This window comes from Hemitrygon akajei, chromosome 20 (assembly GCF_048418815.1).
Source record: "Hemitrygon akajei chromosome 20, sHemAka1.3, whole genome shotgun sequence".
NCBI classification, from domain to species: domain Eukaryota; kingdom Metazoa; phylum Chordata; class Chondrichthyes; order Myliobatiformes; family Dasyatidae; genus Hemitrygon; species Hemitrygon akajei.
In genome coordinates this window covers 20,120,211-20,134,367 of record NC_133143.1, presented here as the reverse complement: position 1 = coordinate 20,134,367, position 14,157 = coordinate 20,120,211, and the positions used below count along the sequence as shown (strand labels likewise).

Sequence of the window (14,157 nt, the reverse complement as noted above, 5' to 3'; positions counted from 1 at the left end):
CTCCACTCTCCTCTCCACTCTCCACTCCACTCTTCACTCTTCACTCAACCCTCCACTCTCCAATCCACTCTCCGCACTCCACTCGCCACTCCACTCATCACTCCACTCCACTCACCACTCCACCCCCCACTCCACTCTCCACTCTCCACTCTCCACTCCGCAATCCACTCCACTCTCCACTCTCCACTCCACTCTCCACTCCACCCCCCACTCCACTCTCCACTCTCCACTCCACTCTCCACTCCACACTAGACTCCCTCTCCACTCTCCACTCCAGTCTCTGCTCCACTCTCCACTCTCCACTCCACTCTCCGCTCCACTCTCCACTCCACTCTCCGCTCCACTCCACTCTCCACTCTCCTCTCCACTCCACTCTCCACTCCACTCTCCGCTCCACTCCACTCTCCACTCTCCTCTCCACTCTCCACTCCACCCCCCACTCCACTCTCCACTCTCCACTCCACTCTCCACTCCACACTCCACTCCCTCTCCACTCTCCACTCCAGTCTGTGCTCCACTCTCCACTCTCCACTCCACTCTCCGCTCTCCACTCCACTGTCCGCTCCACTCTCCACTTTCCACTCCACTCTCCACTCTCCACTCCACTCTCCACTCCCCACTCCACTCTCCACACTCCACTCTCCACTCCACTCTCCACTCCACTCTCTACGCTCCACTACATCCTCCATTCCACTCTCCACTACACTCTCCTCTCCACTCTCCACTCCACTCTCCACTCCACTCTCTACGCTCCACTACATCCTCCATTCCACTCTCCACTCCACTCTCCTCTCCACTCCACTCTCCACTCCACTCTCCGCTCCACTCTCCACTCCACTCTCCGCTCCACTCCACTCTCCACTCTCCTCTCCACTCCACTCTCCACTCCACTCTCCGCTCCACTCCACTCTCCACTCTCCTCTCCACTCTCCACTCCACCCCCCACTCCACTCTCCACTCTCCACTCCACTCTCCACTCCACACTCCACTCCCTCTCCACTCTCCACTCCAGTCTCTGCTCCACTCTCCACTCCACTCTCCGCTCCACTCTCCACTCCACTGTCCGCTCCACTCTCAACTCTCCACTCCACTCTCCACTCTCCACTCCACTCTCCACTCCCCACTCCACTCTCCACTCTCCACTCTCCACTCCACTCTCCACTCCACTCTCTACGCTCCACTACATCCTCCATTCCACTCTCCACTCCACTCTCCTCTCCACTCTCCACTCCACTCTCCACTCCACTCTCCACTCCACTCTCTACGCTCCACTACATCCTCCATTCCACTCTCCACTCCACTCTCCTCTCCACTCCACTCTCCACTCCATCCTCCACTCCACTCTCCACTCTCCACTCCACTCTCCACTCTCCACTCCACTCTCCACTCACCACTCCACTCTCCACTCTTCACTCAACCCTCCACTCTTCACTCCACTTTCCACAATCCGCACTCCACTCTCCACTCAACACTCCACTCTCCACTCTCCACTCCACTCTCCGCTCCACTCCACTCCACTCTCCACACTCCACCCCATTCTCCACTCTCCACTCCATCCTCCACTCCACTCTCCACTCCACTCTCCACTCACCACTCCACTCTCCACTCTTCACTCTACCCTCCACTCTTCACTCCACTCTCCACACTCCGCACTCCACTCTCCACTCAACTCACCACTCTCCACTCCACCCTCCACTCTCCACTCCACTGATCACTCCACTCCACTCTCCACTCTCCACTCCACCCTCCACTCCACTCTCCACTCCACTCTCCACTCCACTCTCCACTCAACACTCCACTCCACTCTCCACTCCACTCTCCTCTCCACTCTCCACTCCACCCCCCACTCCACACTCCACTCCACTCTCCACTCTCCACTCCACTCTCCACTCCAACTTCCACTCAACTCTCCACTCTCCACTCCACTCTCCACTCAACACTCCACTCCACTCTCCACTCCACTCTCCTCTCCACTCTCCACTCCGCCCCCCACTCCACACTCCACTCCACTCTCCACTCTCCACTCCACTCTCCACTCCACTCTCCACTCTTCACACAACCCTCCACTCTCCGCACTCCACTCTCCACTCCACCCTCCACTCTCCACTCCACTGATCACTCCACTCCACTCTCCACTCTCCACTCCACCCTCCACTCAACACTCCACTCCACTCTCCACTCCACTCTCCTCTCCACTCTCCACTCCACCCCCAACTCCACACTCCACTCCACTCTCCACTCTCCACTCCACTCTCCACTCCACCTTCCACTCAACTCTCCACTCTCCACTCCACTCTCCACTCCACTCTCCACTCAACACTCCACTCCACTCTCCACTCCACTCTCCTCTCCACTCTCCACTCCACCCCCCACTCCACACTCCACTCCACTCTCCACTCTCCACTCCACTCTCCACTCCACTCTCCACTCTTCACACAACCCTCCACTCTCCGCACTCCACTCTCCACTCCACTCTCCACTCTCAGCACCACTCTCCACTCTCCACTCAACTCTCCACTCTCCACTCCAGTCTCTACGCTCCACTCCATCCTCCACTCCACTCTCCACTCTCCACTCTCCACTCCACTCTCCGCTCCACTCTCCACTCTACTCTACAATCCACTCCACTCTCCACACTCCACTCTCCACTCCACTCTCCACTCTCCACTCCACTCTCCTCTCCACTCCACTCTCCTCTCCACTCCACTCCACTCTTCACACTCCATCCCATTCTCCTCTCTCCACTCCATCCTCCACTCCACTCACCACTCCACTCTCCACTCTCCACTCCACTCTCCACTCTTCACTCAACCCTCCACTCTCCAATCCACTCTCCGCACTCCACTGTCCACTCAACTCTCCTCTCTCCACTCCACTCATCACTCCACTCCACTCTCCACTCCACCCCCCACTCCACTCTCCATTCTCCACTCCACTCTCCACTCTCCACTCCACAATCCACTCCACTCTCCACTCCACTATCCTCTGCACTCTCCACTCCACCCCCCACTCCACTCTCCACTCTCCACTCCACTCTCCACTCCACACTCCACTCCCTCTCCACTCTCCTCTCCACTCTCCAATCCACTCTCCACTCTCCACTCCACTCTCCACTCCACTCTCCGCTCCACTCTCCACTCTCCACTCTCCATTCCACTCTCCACTCTTCACTCCACCCTCCACTCTCCAATCCACTCTCCGCACTCCACTCTCCACTCAACTCTCCACTCTCCACTCCACTCTCCACTCTCCACTCCACAATGCACTCCACTCTCCACTCCACTCTCCTCTGCACTCTCCACTCCACCCCCCACTCCACTCTCCACTCTCCACTCCACTCTCCACTCCACACTCCACTCCCTCTCCACTCTCCTCTCCACTCTGCTCTCCACTCTCCACTCTCCACTCCACTCTCCGCTCCACTCTCCACTCTCCACTCCACTCTCCACTCTTCACTCAACCCTCCACTCTCCACTCCACTCTCCACTCTCCACTCCACTCAACTCACCACTCTCCACTCCACTCTCCACTCTCCACTCCACTCTCCACTCTCCACTCTCCACTCAACTCTCCACTCTCCACTCTCCACTCAACTCTCCACTCTCCACTCCACTCTCCACTCTCCACTCTCCACTCCACTCTCCGCTCTACTCTCCACTCTCCTCTCCACTCTCCAATCCACTCCACTCTCCACATTCACTGTCCACTCCACTGTCCAATCTCCACTCCACTCTCCACTCTCCTCTCCACTCCACTCTCTACGCTCCACTCTGCACTCCACTCTCCACTCCACTCTCCAATCTCCACTCTCCACTCCACTCATCTCACCTCTCTCCACTCCACTCTCCACTCTCCACTCCACTCTCCACTCCACTCTCCACTCTCCGCTCCACTCTCCACTCTCCGCTCTCCACTCAACTCTCCACTCTCCACTTCCACTCAACTCTCCACCCTCCACTCCACTCTCCACTCTCCACTCTCCACTCCACTCTCCTCTCTACTCTCCAATCTCCACTCCCACTCTCCACTCTCCACTCCACTCTCCACTCCACCCTCCACTCTCCACTCTCCAGTCCACATTCCACTCTCCACTCCACTCCACTCTCCACTCTCCACTCAACTCTCCACTCTCCACTCCACACTCTACGCTCCACTCCCATCCTCCACTCCACTCTCCACTCTCCACTCTCCTCTCCACTCCACTCCACTCTCCACACTCCACTCCATTCTCCACCCTCCACTCCATCCTCCACTCCATCCTCCACTCCACTCTCCACTCCACTCTCCACTCTCCACTCCACTCTGCACTCTCCACTCTCCACGCCACCATCCACTCCACTCTCCACTCCACTCTCGTCTCCACTCTCCACTCTTCACTCAACCCTCCACTCTCCACTCCACTCTCAAATCTCCACTCTCCTCTCCACTCCACTCCACTCTCCACACTCCACCCTCCACTCAACTCTCCACTCTCCACTCCACTCTCCCCTCCACCCTCCACTCTCCACTCCACCCTCCACTCTCCACTCCACCCTCCACTCCACTCTCCACTCCACTCTCCACTCCACTCTCCACTCAACTCTCCACTCTGCACTCCACTCTCCACTCTCCACTCTCCGCTCCACTCTCCACTCTCCACTCCACTCATCACTCCACTCCACTCTCCACACTCCAGTCTGCACTCTCCACTCCACTCTCCACTCTCCACTCCACTTTGCACTCCACTCTCCACTCTCCTCTCTCCATTCTCCACTCTACTCTCAACTCCACTCTCCACTCTCCACTCCACTCTCCACTCTTCACTCAACCCTCCACTCTCCAATCCACTCTCCGCACTCCACTGTCCACTCAACTCTCCTCTCTCCACTCCACTCATCACTCCACTCCACTCTCCACTCCACTCTCCGCTCCACTCTCCACTCTCCACTCTCCATTCCACTCTCCACTCTTCACTCCACCCTCCACTCTCCAATCCACTCTCCGCACTCCACTCTCCACTCAACTCTCCACTCTCCACTCCACTCTCCACTCTCCACTCCACAATCCACTCCACTCTCCACTCCACTCTCCTCTGCACTCTCCACTCCACCCCCCACTCCACACTCCACTCTCCACTCCACTCTCCACTCCACACTCCACTCCCTCTCCACTCTCCTCTCCACTCTCCTCTCCACTCTCCACTCTCCACTCCACTCTCCGCTCCACTCTCCACTCTCCACTCCACTCTCCACTCTTCACTCAACCCTCCACTCTCCAATCCACTCTCCGCACTCCACTCTCCACTCAACTCTCCACTCCACTCTCCACTCTCCACTCCACTCAACTCACCACTCTCCACTCCACTCTCCACTCTCCACTCCACTCTCCACTCTCCACTCTCCACTCAACTCTCCACTCTCCACTCTCCACTCAACTCTCCACTCTCCACTCCACTCTCCACTCTCCACTCTCCACTCCACTCTCCGCTCTACTCTCCACTCTCCTCTCCACTCTCCAATCCACTCCACTCTCCACATTCCACTCTCCACTCCACTGTCCAATCTCCACTCCACTCTCCACTCTCCTCTCCACTCCACTCTCTACGCTCCACTCTGCACTCCACTCTCCACTCCACTCTCCAATCTCCACTCTCCACTCCACTCATCTCACCTCTCTCCACTCCACTCTCCACTCTCCACTCCACTCTCCACTCTCCGCTCCACTCTCCACTCTCCGCTCTCCACTCAACTCTCCACTCTCCACTTCCACTCAACTCTCCACCCTCCACTCCACTCTCCACTCTCCACTCTCCACTCCACTCTCCGCTCTACTCTCCAATCTCCACTCCACTCTCCACTCTCCACTCCACTCTCCACTCCACCCTCCACTCTCCACTCTCCAGTCCACATTCCACTCTCCACTCCACTCCACTCTCCACTCTCCACTCAACTCTCCACTCTCCACTCCACACTCTACGCTCCACTCCATCCTCCACTCCACTCTCCACTCTCCTCTCCACTCCACTCCACTCTCCACACTCCACTCCATTCTCCACCCTCCACTCCATCCTCCACTCCATCCTCCACTCCACTCTCCACTCCACTCTCCACGCCACCATCCACTCCACTCTCCACTCCACTCTTGTCTCCACTCTCCACTCTTCACTCAACCCTCCACTCTCCACTCACCTCTCAAATCTCCACTCTCCTCTCCACTCCACTCCACTCTCCACACTCCACCCTCCACTCAACTCTCCACTCTCCACTCCACTCTCCACTCCACCCTCCACTCTCCACTCCACCCTCCACTCTCCACTCCACCCTCCACTCCACTCTCCACTCCACTCTCCACTCAACTCTCCACTCTGCACTCCACTCTCCACTCTCCACTCTCCGCTCCACTCTCCACTCTCCACTCCACTCATCACTCCACTCCACTCTCCACACTCCAGTCTGCACTCTCCACTCCACTCTCCACTCTCCACTCCACTTTGCACTCCACTCTCCACTCTCCTCTCTCCATTCTCCACTCTACTCTCAACTCCACTCTCCACTCTCCACTCCACTCTCCACTCTTCACTCAACCCTCCACACTCCAATCCACTCTCCGCACTCCACTGTCCACTCAACTCTCCTCTCTCCACTCCACTCATCACTCCACTCCACTCTCCACTCCAACCCCACACTACTCTCCATTCTCCACTCCACTCTCCACTCTCCACTCCACAATCCACTCCACTCTCCACTCCACTATCCTCTGCACTCTCCACTCCACCCCCCACTCCACTCTCCACTCTGCACTCCACTCTCCACTCCACACTCCACTCCCTCTCCACTCTCCTCTCCACTCTCCACTCCACTCTCCACTCTCCACTCCACTCTCCACTCCACTCTCCGCTCCACTCTCCACTCTCCATTCCACTCTCCACTCTTCACTCAACCCTCCACTCTCCAATCCACTCTCCGCACTCCACTCTCCACTCAACTCTCCACTCTCCACTCCACTCTCCACTCTCCACTCCACAATCCACTCCACTCTCCACTCCACTCTCCTCTGCACTCTCCACTCCACCCCCCACTCCACTCTCCACTCTCCACTCTCCACTCCACACTCCACTCCCTCTCCACTCTCCTCTCCACTCTCCTCTCCACTCTCCACTCTCCACTCCACTCGCCGCTCCACTCTCCACTCTCCACTCCACTCTCCACTCTTCACTCAACCCTCCACTCTCCAATCCACTCTCCGCACTCCACTCTCCACTCAACTCTCCACTCTCCACTCCACTCTCCACTCTCCACTCCACTCAACTCACCACTCTCCACTCCACTCTCCACTCTCCACTCCACTCTCCACTCTCCACTCTCCACTCAACTCTCCGCTCTCCACTCTCCACTCAACTCTCCACTCTCCACTCCACTCTCCACTCTCCACTCTCCACTCCACTCTCCACTCTAATCTCCACTCTCCTCTCCACTCTCCAATCCACTCCACTCTCCACATTCCACTCTCCACTCCACTGTCCAATCTCCACTCCACTCTCCACTCTCCTCTCCACTCCACTCTCTACGCTCCACTCTGCACTCCACTCTCCACTCCACTCTCCAATCTCCACTCTCCACTCCACTCATCTCACCACTCTCCACTCCACTCTCCACTCTCCACTCCACTCTCCACTCTCCACTCCACTCTCCACTCTCCGCTCCACTCTACACTCTCCGCTCTCCACTCAACTCTCCACTCTCCACTTCCACTCAACTCTCCACCCTCCACTCCACTCTCCACTCTCCACTCTCCACTCCACTCTCCGCTCTACTCTCCACTCTCCACTCCACTCTCCACTCTCCACTCCACTCTCCACTCCACCCTCCACTCTCCACTCTCCAGTCCACATTCCACTCTCCACTCCACTCCACTCTCCACTCAACTCTCCACTCTCCACTCCACTCTCTACGCTCCACTCCATCCTCCACTCCACTCTCCACTCTCCACTCTCCTCTCCACTCCACTCCACTCTCCACACTCCACTCCATTCTCCACCCTCCACTCCATCCTCCACTCCATCCTCCACTCCATCCTCCACTCCACTCTCCACTCTCCACTCCACAATCCACTCCACTCTCCACTCCACTCTCATCTCCACTCTCCACTCCACCCCCCACTCCACTCTCCACTCTCCACTCCACTCTCCACTCCACACTCCACTCCCTCTCCACTCTCCACTCCAGTCTGTGCTCCACTCTCCACTCTCCACTCCACTCTCCGCTCCACTCTCCACTCCACTCTCCACTCCACTCTCCACTCTCCACTCCACTCTCCACTCTCCACTCTCCACTCCACTGTCCACTCCACACTCCACTCCACTCTCCACTCCACTGTCCTCTCCACTCTCCACTCCATCCCCCACTCCACTCTCCACTCTCCACACCACACTCCACTCCCTTTCCACTCTCCACTCCACTCTCCACTCCACTCTCCACTCTCCACTCCACACTCCGCTCCACTCTCCACTCCACTCTCCACTCCACTCTCCACTCTCCACTCCACTCTCCACTCTCCACTCCACTCTCCACTCTCCACTCCCCACTCCACTCTCCACTCTCCACTCTCCACACCACTCTCCACCCTCCACTCAACTCTCCACTCTCCAGTCCACATTCCACTCTCCACTCCACTCCACTCTCCACACTCCACCTCATTCTCCACTCCACTCTCCACTCTCCACTCCACTCTCTACGCTCCACTACATCCACCACTACACTCTCCACTCCACTCCACTCCACTCTCCACTCTCCACTCCACTCTCCACTCTCCACTCCACTCTCTACGCTCCACTACATCCTCCACTCCACTCTCCACTCCACTCTCCACTCCACTCCACTCTCCACTCCACTCTCCACTCAACTCTCCACTCTCCACTCCATCCTCCACTCCACTCTCCACTCTCCACTCCACTCTCCACTCTTCACTCAGCCCTCCACTCTCCAATCGGCTCTCCGCACTCCACTCTCTACTCCACTCTCCACTCTCCGCACCACTCTCCACTCTCCACTCAACTCTCCACTCTCCACTCCAGTCTCTACGCTCCACTCCATCCTCCACTCCACTCTCCACTCCGCACTCCACTCTCCACTCCACTCTCCACTCCACTCTCCACTCAACTCTCCACTCTCCACTCCATCCTCCACTCCACTCTCCACTCTCCACTCCACTCTCCACTCTTCACTCAACCCTCCACTCTCCAATCCACTCTCCGCACTCCACTCTCCACTCAACTCTCCACTCTCCACTCCACTCATCACTCCACTCCACTCCCCACTCCACCCCCCACTCCACTCTCCACTCTCCACTCTCCACTCCACAATCCACTCCACTCTCCACTCCACTCTCATCTCCACTCTCCACTCCACCCCCCACTCCACTCTCCACTCTCCACTCCACTCTACACTCCACTCTCCACTCTCCACTCCACTCTCCGCTCCACTCTCGACTCCACTCTCCGGTCCACTCTCCACTCTCCACTCCACTCTCCACTCCACTCTCCACTCTCCACTCCCCACTCCACTCTCCACTCTCCACTCTCCACTCCACTCTCCACTCCACCCTCCACTCAACTCTCCACTCTCCAGACCACATTCCACTCTCCACTCCACTCCACTCTCCACTCTCCACTCCACTCTCCACTCCACTCTCTACGCTCCAGTACATCCTCCATTCCACTCTCCACTCCACTCTCCTCTCCACTCCACTCTCCACTCCATCCTCCACTCCACTCTCCACTCTCCACTCCACTCTCCACTCTCCACTCCACTCTCCACTCACCACTCCACTCTCCACTCTTCACTCAACCCTCCACTCTTCACTCCACTCTCCACAATCCGCACTCCACTCTCCACTCAACTCACCACTCTCCACTCCACCCTCCAGTCTCCACTCCACTGATCACTCCACTCCACTCTCCACTCCACTCTCCAATCAACACACCACTCTCCACTCTCCACTCCACTCTCCTCTCCACTCCACTCCACTCTCCACACTCCACCCCATTCTCCACTCTCCACTCCATCCTCCACTCCACCCTCCACTCTCCACTCCACTCTTCACTCTTCACTCAACCCTCCACTCTCCAATCCACTCTCCGCACTCCACTCGCCACTCCACTCATCACTCCACTCCACTCTCCACTCCACCCCCCACTCCACTCTCCACTCTCCACTCTCCACTCCGCAATCCACTCCACTCTCCACTCCACTCTCCACTCCACCCCCCACTCCACTCTCCACTCTCCACTCCACTCTCCACTCCACACTCCACTCCCTCTCCACTCTCCACTCCAGTCTCTGCTCCACTCTCCACTCTCCACTCCAATCTCCGCTCCACTCTCCACTCCACTCTCCGCTCCACTCCACTCTCCACTCTCCTCGCCACTCCACTCTCCACTCCACTCTCCGCTCCACTCCACTCTCCACTCTCCTCTCCACTCTCCACTCCACCCCCCACTCCACTCTCCACTCTCCACTCCACTCTCCACTCCACACTCCACTCCCTCTCCACTCTCCACTCCAGTCTCTGCTCCACTCTCCACTCCACTCTCCGCTCCACTCTCCACTCCACTGTCCGCTCCACTCTCCACTCTCCACTCCACTCTCCACTCTCCACTCCACTCTCCACTCCCCACTCCACTCTCCACTCTCCACTCTCCACTCCACTCTCCACTCCACTCTCTACGCTCCACTACATCCTCCATTCCACTCTCCACTCCACTCTGCTCTCCACTCTCCACTCCACTCTCCACTCCACTCTCCACTCCACTCTCTACGCTCCACTACATCCTCCATTCCACTCTCCACTCCACTCTCCTCTCCACTCCACTCTCCACTCCATCCTCCACTCCACTCTCCACTCTCCACTCCACTCTCCACTCTCCACTCCACTCTCCACTCACCACTCCACTCTCCACTCTTCACTCAACCCTCCACTCTTCACTCCACTTTCCACAATCCGCACTCCACTCTCCACTCAACACTCCACTCTCCACTCTCCACTCCACTCTCCGCTCCACTCCACTCCACTCTCCACACTCCACCCCATTCTCCACTCTCCACTCCATCCTCCACTCCACTCTCCACTCCACTCTCCACTCACCACTCCACTCTCCACTCTTCACTCTACCCTCCACTCTTCACTCCACTCTCCACACTCCGCACTCCACTCTCCACTCAACTCACCACTCTCCACTCCACCCTCCACTCTCCACTCCACTGATCACTCCACTCCACTCTCCACTCTCCACTCCACCCTCCACTCCACTCTCCACTCCACTCTCCACTCCACTCTCCACTCAACACTCCACTCCACTCTCCACTCCACTCTCCTCTCCACTCTCCACTCCACCCCCCACTCCACACTCCACTCCACTCTCCACTCTCCACTCCACTCTCCACTCCAACTTCCACTCAACTCTCCACTCTCCACTCCACTCTCCACTCAACACTCCACTCCACTCTCCACTCCACTCTCCTCTCCACTCTCCACTCCGCCCCCCACTCCACACTCCACTCCACTCTCCACTCTCCACTCCACTCTCCACTCCACTCTCCACTCTTCACACAACCCTCCACTCTCCGCACTCCACTCTCCACTCCACCCTCCACTCTCCACTCCACTGATCACTCCACTCCACTCTCCACTCTCCACTCCACCCTCCACTCAACACTCCACTCCACTCTCCACTCCACTCTCCTCTCCACTCTCCACTCCACCCCCAACTCCACACTCCACTCCACTCTCCACTCTCCACTCCACTCTCCACTCCACCTTCCACTCAACTCTCCACTCTCCACTCCACTCTCCACTCCACTCTCCACTCAACACTCCACTCCACTCTCCACTCCACTCTCCTCTCCACTCTCCACTCCACCCCCCACTCCACACTCCACTCCACTCTCCACTCTCCACTCCACTCTCCACTCCACTCTCCACTCTTCACACAACCCTCCACTCTCCGCACTCCACTCTCCACTCCACTCTCCACTCTCAGCACCACTCTCCACTCTCCACTCAACTCTCCACTCTCCACTCCAGTCTCTACGCTCCACTCCATCCTCCACTCCACTCTCCACTCTCCACTCTCCACTCCACTCTCCGCTCCACTCTCCACTCTACTCTACAATCCACTCCACTCTCCACACTCCACTCTCCACTCCACTCTCCACTCTCCACTCCACTCTCCTCTCCACTCCACTCTCCTCTCCACTCCACTCCACTCTTCACACTCCATCCCATTCTCCTCTCTCCACTCCATCCTCCACTCCACTCACCACTCCACTCTCCACTCTCCACTCCACTCTCCACTCTTCACTCAACCCTCCACTCTCCAATCCACTCTCCGCACTCCACTGTCCACTCAACTCTCCTCTCTCCACTCCACTCATCACTCCACTCCACTCTCCACTCCACCCCCCACTCCACTCTCCATTCTCCACTCCACTCTCCACTCTCCACTCCACAATCCACTCCACTCTCCACTCCACTATCCTCTGCACTCTCCACTCCACCCCCCACTCCACTCTCCACTCTCCACTCCACTCTCCACTCCACACTCCACTCCCTCTCCACTCTCCTCTCCACTCTCCAATCCACTCTCCACTCTCCACTCCACTCTCCACTCCACTCTCCGCTCCACTCTCCACTCTCCACTCTCCATTCCACTCTCCACTCTTCACTCCACCCTCCACTCTCCAATCCACTCTCCGCACTCCACTCTCCACTCAACTCTCCACTCTCCACTCCACTCTCCACTCTCCACTCCACAATCCACTCCACTCTCCACTCCACTCTCCTCTGCACTCTCCACTCCACCCCCCACTCCACACTCCACTCTCCACTCCACTCTCCACTCCACACTCCACTCCCTCTCCACTCTCCTCTCCACTCTCCTCTCCACTCTCCACTCTCCACTCCACTCTCCGCTCCACTCTCCACTCTCCACTCCACTCTCCACTCTTCACTCAACCCTCCACTCTCCAATCCACTCTCCGCACTCCACTCTCCACTCAACTCTCCACTCCACTCTCCACTCTCCACTCCACTCAACTCACCACTCTCCACTCCACTCTCCACTCTCCACTCCACTCTCCACTCTCCACTCTCCACTCAACTCTCCACTCTCCACTCTCCACTCAACTCTCCACTCTCCACTCCACTCTCCACTCTCCACTCTCCACTCCACTCTCCGCTCTACTCTCCACTCTCCTCTCCACTCTCCAATCCACTCCACTCTCCACATTCCACTCTCCACTCCACTGTCCAATCTCCACTCCACTCTCCACTCTCCTCTCCACTCCACTCTCTACGCTCCACTCTGCACTCCACTCTCCACTCCACTCTCCAATCTCCACTCTCCACTCCACTCATCTCACCTCTCTCCACTCCACTCTCCACTCTCCACTCCACTCTCCACTCTCCGCTCCACTCTCCACTCTCCGCTCTCCACTCAACTCTCCACTCTCCACTTCCACTCAACTCTCCACCCTCCACTCCACTCTCCACTCTCCACTCTCCACTCCACTCTCCGCTCTACTCTCCAATCTCCACTCCACTCTCCACTCTCCACTCCACTCTGCTCTCCACTCTCCACTCTCCACTCCACTCTCCGCTCCACTCTCCACTCTCCACTCCACTCTCCACTCTTCACTCAACCCTCCACTCTCCACTCCACTCTCCACTCTCCACTCCACTCAACTCACCACTCTCCACTCCACTCTCCACTCTCCACTCCACTCTCCACTCTCCACTCTCCACTCAACTCTCCACTCTCCACTCTCCACTCAACTCTCCACTCTCCACTCCACTCTCCACTCTCCACTCTCCACTCCACTCTCCGCTCTACTCTCCACTCTCCTCTCCACTCTCCAATCCACTCCACTCTCCACATTCCACTGTCCACTCCACTGTCCAATCTCCACTCCACTCTCCACTCTCCTCTCCACTCCACTCTCTACGCTCCACTCTGCACTCCACTCTCCACTCCACTCTCCAATCTCCACTCTCCACTCCACTCATCTCACCTCTCTCCACTCCACTCTCCACTCTCCACTCCACTCTCCACTCCACTCTCCACTCTCCGCTCCACTCTCCACTCTCCGCTCTCCACTCAACTCTCCACTCTCCACTTCCACT

At 57.5% G+C, this 14,157-nt stretch overlaps 1 protein-coding gene across 1 annotated transcript in view; it reads left to right on the top strand.

The window, feature by feature from the left end:
- ripor2 (RHO family interacting cell polarization regulator 2) overlaps nt 1–14,157 on the top strand; it is a 335,721-nt gene that overhangs the window by 168,984 nt on the left and 152,580 nt on the right. The window lies entirely within an intron of this gene.